Below are 9,273 nucleotides of genomic sequence, written 5' to 3'. Positions count from 1 at the left end.
TCTGCGCTGTGGGTTTTATCTAACACGTCGCTGACATCCATGTGGATGACATCAAGCACACTGTACAGACATCAAACAGTTGTGGATAGGAACAGGACATTCAGCCGACTATGATTCCAAATTAAACTGATCCCTTCTGCCTGCACAGGATCCATATCCCCCAATTCCTGCAAATTGATCTGGTATTAAAAAGCTGACAAATTTGCTACCACTCCCATCCCAGGCAGTGTGATCCATGCACCCACCACTCTGTAAAACATCTACTTTAAATTTTACTCCTCTCCCCTTAAAGCTATGTCCTCAAGTATGTGATGTGTGAACTCTCAGAAAAAAAAAAGATGCGCACTGTGGAACCTAACAATGCTTTTCAGAGTTTTATCAAATCCTGTCAGGTCTCTCCTCAGGTCCAATGATCCAGAAGAAGCAATCCAATTTTGTCCTTCTGGTCCTCACAGCACATCCTCCCCAGTCCAGGCAGCATCCTGATAAATCTCTCCTGAACCCTCTGCAAAGCCTCCACATTCCTCCTGCAACTAGAACTGCACACGACACTCCAAATGTAGCCTGAACAGAAACTCTACATCTGAGTCCGGACTTCCTGACCCTTGTATTCTGTGTTTCTGATGATGACGGCGAACATACCGTACACATTCTTTACCACTCTGCCTGTCTGTGTTGCAACTTAGACCCCCTGATCAAACTGTGCGTTAATGCTGTAAGGGTCCTGCCATTAAATGTGTATGTTCCCTTCACATTTAACCTCACACTTGCCAGGATTAAACTTCACTATCTTCACCAATTCTCCTGAAAAATAATCAAACAACATCCAACCTTCCGATGTTGAGAATAAATCTTCTCTCAGCAATGATTCCCGGTGTCGCTCGGATTTATCTCCAGCAATCCTCTGAGCACTGCCTGGAAGTTGACTGGCCGGTAATTACTCAGCCCATCCCCATTTGCCTTTGTAAACATGGACACAATGTCAGCAGCCTTCAATCCTCCCGCAGCCAGAGAGATTGGGAAATGATGTGCAGAGTCTCTGCTGTTTCCACCCATCCTCCTTTGAACCGGCCTGGATGTGTTTATCAGCGCCAGGTGAATTATCTGTTTGCTATGATGCTGAACAATATTTCTTCCCCCGATACGTCACTGTCCTCTACTGCTTCTGCTCCTGATCCTCAGCCTATTCAGACCCTTGCGCCTGCTCCATGGTTCGATAAGGTCACTGCTGGTCTTATACCTCAGCACCACCTTCTGCACTAACCAGAGATACAGCTCGGATGGGTTGAAACTAACTTGACAGTGGGATGGGAAACGGAGTGAGAGTGCAGAACATGAGGTAGTTTACAAACACAGTCAATGTGTAGAGAGACCCTTGGTAAGGAAAGGCTGATGGTAGGGCAAAATTGCAGTCAACAGGATGATTTGCAACATAAAGGGGGGACAAAATCAAAAAACGAGCATACAAGACTAAAGTTGATGTATTTGAATGTGTGCAGTATACATAATAAGATCGGCGTACTTCTACCACAGTTACAGAATGGCATGTATTATGCTGCAGGCATCACTGATTTGTGGCTGAAAGAAGATTATATCTGGGAGCTTAATATCCAAGGATACACATTGTATCAAAAGGACAGGCAGGAAGGCATAGTGGATGGCGTTGCCCTGTTGGTAAAAATGAAATTAAAGCATTAGAAAGAAGTGACATAGGGTCAGAAGATGTTGAACCATTTTGCATAGAGCTAAGGAACTGCAAGGGTAAAAAGACCGCAATCAGCATTGTTTTCTGAAGGGAAAATCTTGCCTGACAAAACTGTTGGAATTCGTTGAAGAAATAACAAGCAAGATAGGCAAAGGAGAATCTGTTGATGTTGTGTACTTGGATTGTCAGATGGCCTTTGACGAGGTGCCATGCCACACAGGAGGCTGCTTAACAAGCTACGCGCCCATGGTGATACTGGAAAGACACCAGCATGGATAAAGCAGTGGCTGATTGGCACAAAGCAAAGAGAGGGAATAAAGAGAGCATTTTCCAGTCACTAGTGGTGTTCCACAGGGGTCTGTGGTGGGATCGATTCTTTTTATGTTACATGTCAATGATTTGGACGATGGATTTGACGGTTTTGTTGCCATTTTTACAGACGATACAGAAATAGTGGAGGGGCAGGTAGTTTTGAGGAAATAGGGAGTCTACAGGAGGACTTAGAGAGATTAGGAGAATGGGAAAGAGTGGAAGATGGGTCAGGATGCGAGTATATGGGAAGTGGGCAAACTATCCCTCTAGTGTTTGTAGATCTCGTACTGGAGATGCAGTATCACTTCACCCTGCCACTTTGATTTTGGCCCACGTTGTCATGGTCTCGGTCCCCGACTTGCCTTTATTGGGTTCTTCCTCCTCGTTAACCTCCGTGCTGGAGTTTAAGTTAAAATGGTGGAGTTATTGCTTATGGATAGTGTTTTGGGGGTGGGGGTTTTATAGGGACTGGGTGCTGTGATCTGGGGGCTGTGCAGTAGCTAATTGAGGGGAGTTGTGGGGAGGGACAGACCCGGGGTAGAGTTAGGTAATGGGGGTGGAGGATTCACGGCGAAGGGAGGTGGGATGGGGTGGCAACTGCATTTAGGGGACGGGGTGAAGGTTGCTGCGGGACCTTGCAATAGGGGGCAGGTCTGAAACAGGAATCAAACTGCTGCTGATATTAGGTAAATTTGGCCCCTTGATGGGGTGAGGGCTTGGGTTTAAGGGGGTGTGTATGAGGGTTGGAGATGTTACGTTTAGGGGTAGGGCAAAGGACTGTCAGGTAAGCCCTTTTGTGGGGTGTGGCTTGGGTTATTTGGGTGCTGTCCGGTTTAGTTTGGGTGCACAGTCCATTGGAAGTTAGAATTAGGGTGAAGTGTAGGGTTGGGAATGTTTATGGGGTGTCGTGGTGCTGGTGATGTGGGGTGAAACTGGCTCCCTGATGGGGAGAGGGCCCACGTTTATGGGGGTGTGCAGGAGGGTTGGAGGTGTTATACTTAGGTGTATGGCTGGGTGGAGGGGCCACAGGACTTTGTGGTGGTGGGAGGAGTTGAAAGAGCACCCGGTCTGATGATGAAGTGGCGTGAACTTGGTCCCCGGTGGAGAGAGGGCTCAGGTTTATGGGGGTGTGTAGGATGGGTGAAGTTTTTATGTTTAGGGATATGGCTGAGGAATATGGATGCAGGCCTCCGCATTTGGAGGAGCGGAGAAAAGGAGCATGGGGCCCAGTGTTAAGTAGGTCCCTTTGTTGGGGTGTGTCCAGGGTTAACTAGGGTGTGTGATCCTTTGGATGTTAGGATTAGGTTGGGGGTTAGGGTTGTGCGATGTCCGCTGGGTGGTGGGAGTTAGAGCTGGTGATGTGGGGTGAGCTTGGCACCCTGTCGAGAAGAGTACTTGTGTTCATCGGGATGCATTTTTCCCATGGGGGAAGCTGGGGGGTTGGGGTGAGTGTTGCGTCTGGATCAAACTGATCGTTGCGAATCTATTCTTCCGAGTGGTTATCCATTGTGAAGTTATAATTTCGAACTTTATCCCTCTCTATTCTGTTTAGGTGTTTCTATTTGGGAAATTCGGTTCTGTTCTAGTTGTTCGGCTCTATTTCCAAAGTAAGATCATACCTTTCCTATTTAATGGTCACCTGTCTGAACTTTGTTTCTGGGTGGATGAATGAAGGGGATTTTCCTCTTCCTCCCTACTCTGGTTTTCTCAATAATTTTCTTAATTATTGGGTGCAGTGTTGGCCAAATGAAAAACACAACATTAGTCCCAACAAGTCCGTTAGTTTCAAGGACTCCGCTGCAGGAAATACAATTTCCGGTCATATCGAACGGACAGATTCCTGACCAAAGACAACCCCGCTCCTTTCCCTCCTCCATCGGGCAGAAAGCACAAAAGCTTGGAAGGACGTGTCACAAACTCATGGATAGTTTCAGTCCAGCTGTTTTGTCTATTGAATGGTTTCTTAGTACGATAAGGTGTACGTTTGACCTCACAATCCACCTCGTTATGATACTGCAGCTTATTATTTACCTGCACTGTGCTTCCCCTGTCGCTGTTACACTTCAGTTCACCCGGACTTCTGGTTTTACTGGCTTGAGCTCAGAAAGTACAAACGTTGTAATAATAATAATAATAATAATAACAACAACAAAGGAATATTGTCGATAGCATGAAATGTCGAGTTTGAAAGTGAGTTGTGGAAACAGTGTTGGTGTGAGTGAGATTGAATGAATTTATCCCTCTGGTTCAACTGGCGATAACATAAATTTAAACATGAAATACACTGGTGCCCTGTAAGAGTTTCTGTTGTTTGATCGTCCATGTACAATATATTAAGTTTATGTCAACATGAATGTAAGCAAGGCAGGTCGTGATAGTGTTCTGTTTTCCATATGTGGATTTTTTAAAATCTTTAAATGAATGTATTAGGCACAGCACGGAGAGCACAAAACGGACAACCAAGGCCACTGGATCAAAAGCGTGCCTGGATAGTTTGGAACACCACCATTTCGGATAACAGCCGAACAGCAGCTGACCGATTGCATAGTAGAGGCCACCTGAATAAAAGCAAAACACATGGACACTTCCTGGTTTTGAAGGCGGCGAACAGAGATCGGTGCTTCGACTGGCTTTTTACAATCTGTATCCCTGGGAGGGATCAGGGAGTCAAAACCGATATAAACACGTAATCGGCAGGATTCGAACCTGCGCGGGGAAACCCCAATGGATTTCTAGTCCATCGCCTTAACCACTCGGCCACGACTACAAGTTCTTCACACGTAGATTCAAATCCCGGAGTCAAATAAACGGGGTTGATCCTGAACTAAAAGCCGGAATTGCTGGAAATATTCAGCAGATCTGTTAGCGGCTGAGAAAAGAGAAACCGAATTCACGTTCAGCTCAATGACCTTTCACCAGGAAATCAGTCACTGAATTGGATGGAGTCTCAGTCAGAGCAGAGCAGGATCGGGAGATGTAGAATCCTCCTGGGGGGATTAAGAAGCTGTTCGGGTAAGAAGACCCCGATGGGAGTTTCTTTATAAACTTTCGAGTTGTAGCCATGGATGTGGTCTACAATATACAGCGGGAGATTCTCTTTGCCTGCTGACTGTTATTTAGGTTATAAACACAGGAGATTCTGCAGATGCTGCAAATCCAGAACACAGAATGCCGGGGCAAGTCACCAGGTCTGACAGCATCTCTGAGGAGGAGGAAACAGTCCATATTTCGTGCGCAGATGCCCGTTGAGCTCCCGCTGCATTTTGTGGATGCTACGTCGGTCAGTCTCGACGTGACCAGCAGCGACCGCAGTCTGAGGTGCAGCGGAGAATACACCCACACTCCGGGATTTATTTTGTCCAATCCCGAGTCTCGTTCACCTCCCAATCCGTCCATATGATCGAATGAAGGTCAGAATTCCGTCAGTTTTCAATAGTCCGCAAATCTCTGGGTCTGAATGTGAAAGTGAGCTGCTGTCAGCAGTCCTCTCTCTCCTCTGTAGAGTCCTGCCGTCGGATGTCCTGCGATTCTCGTACCAGACGGTTTAGCAACTGGTTAGAGCTCTCTCAATGATGCTCCTGTGAAATAAACACAGATTGAAGAGGGGTTGGGGAAGTCTCACTGAAGCCAGGAAGTGGACACACCGGTGCGATTTCTTGCTGTTCTCTGTGGCGTTCAGAGGGCGGGTTTGGTGGTCCACTCTCTCTCTCTCTCTCTCTGGAGGAGCCGTTTATTTGCGGTAATGAGCGGTCAGCCTGCACCTTCCAAATGAATCATCTCTTTGGTCTTATCCACGTTCAGACTCAAAGCATCATTCTACCTCCTTTATGTGTGCCGCTGTATCGCGGTACCGTCATTGTGATGACTGCAAACCTGATGATTCGGTTTGAGCTTTGCAATGTTCAAAATTCAATGCTCACTAGCGTGGAGATGCCGGGGATCGAACCCGGGACCTCATACACGCAAAGCATGCGCTCTTCCACTGAGCTACATTCCCACTTAAAATACAGAAGTGTTCAGGTCCAAACCTTCCTGCATATCACAACTGAGCAGTGCCACACGGATAATGGCTGATGGCCACAGTCATTCGGCCCCGAGTCTGCTCCACCATCCAGTGCGATCATACTTTATCCTTGTTCAGTTCTCTTCCCAAACACCATGATAATTTTTGTGGAAAAGAACCAAGTAGACTCCAGCAGAATGATCACGGAAAATAAAGCATGTGCCACGCTCTGAAGCATAGTTTGAATGGTCTCCTCGTTAAAAAAGATGGACGCCTCACAATCTCCCTCGTCACGACGCTCCACCTTATTATTTTCCCGCACTGTGCTTTCTCTGTGGCTGTTTCACTTTATTCTGCATTTAATTAATGATGAACCTTGTTCTCAGACAATGCTCTGCGTCATGATATGATGTCTATGAAAGCAACTCACATAAAAAAATGCTGGTGAACGCAGCAAGCGAGGCAGCATCCATAGGAAGAGGTACAGTCGACGTTTCGGGCCGAGACCCTTCGTCGGGACCAACTGAAAGAAGAGATAGTAAGAGTTTGATGTCTATGAAAAGTATGAAAGAGAAGCTTTTTGTCACATATTGTATCTGGCAAAAATAAAACAATTTAAATCCCCACTGCACTCTGTACGGCAGCTGAAAGGGAACATCCCCCCATTCCACCCCCACCCACTATCCCAGCAGACAATGAAATGCACAGTAACTGCTGCTGGATCACCAGACACCCTGGGTGGGCTCGAACCACCACCTTTCGGTTAACAGCCGAACGCGCTCACCGATTGCGCCACCAAGACAGGGACTGAAAAAGGATTAAATGATCCATTTCTTCGTTGGACGATGTTGACTAGTAGTCGAAGCTAGGACACCGATTTTCACAATCTGCGTGAATGAATGATTTCCATCAGAGAGTCGAGGACACTATAAAAAGAAAACGTGAGGAACAAATATTTGTCCGATTTAGAAGCTTCGCGGGGAACTCCCAATAAATTCTTATCGCATCTGCAATCGACTCGGCCACGACTACACACTCCTCACAACTGGGCAGTCCAGGAACAAGGGCATTTTACATGGAATGTGGTCACTGTGTCACGGGACGTATGGGGAGTGTATCGATCCCGGGGTCGGCAAAAACAGGACAATTACTGAAGTAAAATCCGAAACTGCCGGAAATATTCCACAGCTTAGGCAGCGTCTGTGGAGGGAGAAACAGAGTTCACGTTTCAGGTCGATGATCTTTCACCCTGAGCTCTGGGCGCGGAGCTGGAGGAGAGAATCTCACTCAGTCTCTGGCGGGTGGCCTGAGCTCGGCGAAGGCGTCGGTTTCATTCTCCTCCTCCTTTCTAACTCGTTGAACCGTACTCCTTAAATCGAGCGTAAGACCGGCCTTTGCTTAAAGTTTAAAGCATAGCAGAGGTGGATGATGGAAATATTTTAGCGAACATTGGACTCTGTCACTGAGGGTTACACTGAATGGCGCTGAGATACAGAGTCGCTGAGGGGATATCTGAAGAAGCTGAACACCGATCGCGAGATTCTCCCTTCCCGGGGTCACTGCAGACCGGACTGTTCCACATCCCCGATGAACCGATCATTTCAACATCAAACTCCGACTTAACCTCCTTAACACTTTTCTTTTTGTTTTGAAAATTCCGTTTGAAATCATATTTAATATGGAAACAGCAAAACTAATTCTTCGTCGGGGAAATGAAACCATCATTTTCCGTGACGGGCGGGTGTATTAACCAGTGATGAGAAACCAGCGCGAAAATAAATCTGTCATTCAGACGTCCGAACACACGACGTTTCACGGGGTCAAATCAACATTCGTTCGGGGACTGCAAAACCGACACTTTTCAGACATTTTACTTTTCTCCCTCTTCGACCGGCGAGATCTCGGGAATCCTTTCCGATTCAGCTGCTTCTTTGTCGAGCACTGGCCAGAGGACACGCTCCCGTTTGTGCCTGATTGTGCGTTGGGATGAAGAAGATTCCCCAACAGGATTTATTGTCTGAGTAATCGATGCAGGGAACGATTTGGAAAGCGGGGGTGGGGGGGGGGGGGGGAGGAGAGAGAGAGAGAGAGAGAGAGAGAGAGAGAGAGACTCCTCTGCAAGGTCTTCTCATTTTTTTCTCCAGTCCTGATGAAGGGTCTCGGCCGGAACGTTGAGTGTACTCTTCCACAGATGCCGCCTGGCCTGCTCAGTTCCTCCAGCATTTTGTTTATTTTCTCTCTTTTCCAGTTGGGACGAACGGGCATCGACCGGAAACATCAAATCTCTTCTTTCTGCAAATGTTGCCTACCCACTGTATGTTTCCAGCATTTTTTTATATACAAGACACGGGTTTATTCTGCAGAGAATAGATGACGTTAAGATACCTCAATCTGTTAATCTTTCCAACCAAACAGAAACCTCCGCAAAAATTAAAAAGGATAACATATAAAGGTACATTCCAGCCAAAAGCCAATGGATTTCCTTGCATCTACCAATGATGGGATGCCGTCGTGTTTTAAAGCGCACTGACGGAAAATTGTTGTTGTTAGCAGTTGAGATAGCAGAGGATGGTTTCGATCCATCGACCTCTGGGTTATGGGCCCAGCACGCTTCCGCTGCGCCACTCTGCTATGGGAAAAAAAATAGCATTGCTCTCCCATGAATGATGTGCAACCTCTTGCGTTTGTTTGTGTATGCGCACGTATCATTCTGTGTGTGTTTGCGTTTGTGTGTGTTGGTATGGGTGTGTGTTGTTGCGTATCTGTATATGTCTGGGTCTATATTTCAGTCTGTGTCTGTGTCTCTGTCTGTCTATGTTTGTGTCGGTGCCTGTATCTGTCTTTGTCTTGTCTATGTTTGTACATGTCTGGGTTTGTGTCTGTATGTCTATGTCTGTATGATGTCTGCATCTCTGTCTGTGTCTGTTTCTGTCTATGTCTGTGTCGGTGCCTGTATATGTTTAGGTCTCGTCTGTTTCTGTATATGTCTGGATCTCCCTCTGTGTCTGTCCATGTTGCATCAATTCCATTTCCCCCTTATTCCTACCCACTTACTTCACTTTCTGTCCTTAGTTCTGTCTCCACTTTCGTTTCTTTCTTCCTTACTTTCTGGACCACCCAGTTATTCTCTCCGTGTCGTTTATGCTTTAACCCATCTTGCACCTCGTTCCCGATATTTGCCAGTGAATGGGGTTTCTCTCATTTAATTGCTAGCAAGGACAATTCATCCCTCTTGTGGGGCTTCTTATCAATA

General features: G+C 46.6%; 3 non-coding genes across 3 annotated transcripts; all 3 read right to left on the bottom strand.

Annotated features, from left to right (window-relative positions):
* Window positions 1-4,702: 4,702 nt before the first annotated feature.
* Window positions 4,703-4,784, bottom strand: trnas-aga (transfer RNA serine (anticodon AGA)). The gene has a single exon. It is a non-coding gene; the product is annotated as a tRNA-Ser (tRNA).
* A 1,158-nt stretch (window positions 4,785-5,942) lies between these two features.
* On the bottom strand, window positions 5,943-6,014 carry trnaa-ugc (transfer RNA alanine (anticodon UGC)). The gene has a single exon. It is a non-coding gene; the product is annotated as a tRNA-Ala (tRNA).
* A 2,565-nt stretch (window positions 6,015-8,579) lies between these two features.
* trnam-cau (transfer RNA methionine (anticodon CAU)) lies at window positions 8,580-8,651 on the bottom strand. The gene has a single exon. It is a non-coding gene; the product is annotated as a tRNA-Met (tRNA).
* Between the last annotated feature and the right edge of the window lie 622 nt (window positions 8,652-9,273).

The sequence above is a fragment of the Mobula birostris genome, chromosome 28 (assembly GCF_030028105.1).
Source record: "Mobula birostris isolate sMobBir1 chromosome 28, sMobBir1.hap1, whole genome shotgun sequence".
Lineage (NCBI taxonomy): Eukaryota > Metazoa > Chordata > Chondrichthyes > Myliobatiformes > Myliobatidae > Mobula > Mobula birostris.
This window is presented reverse-complemented; position numbering and strand designations above follow the sequence as displayed.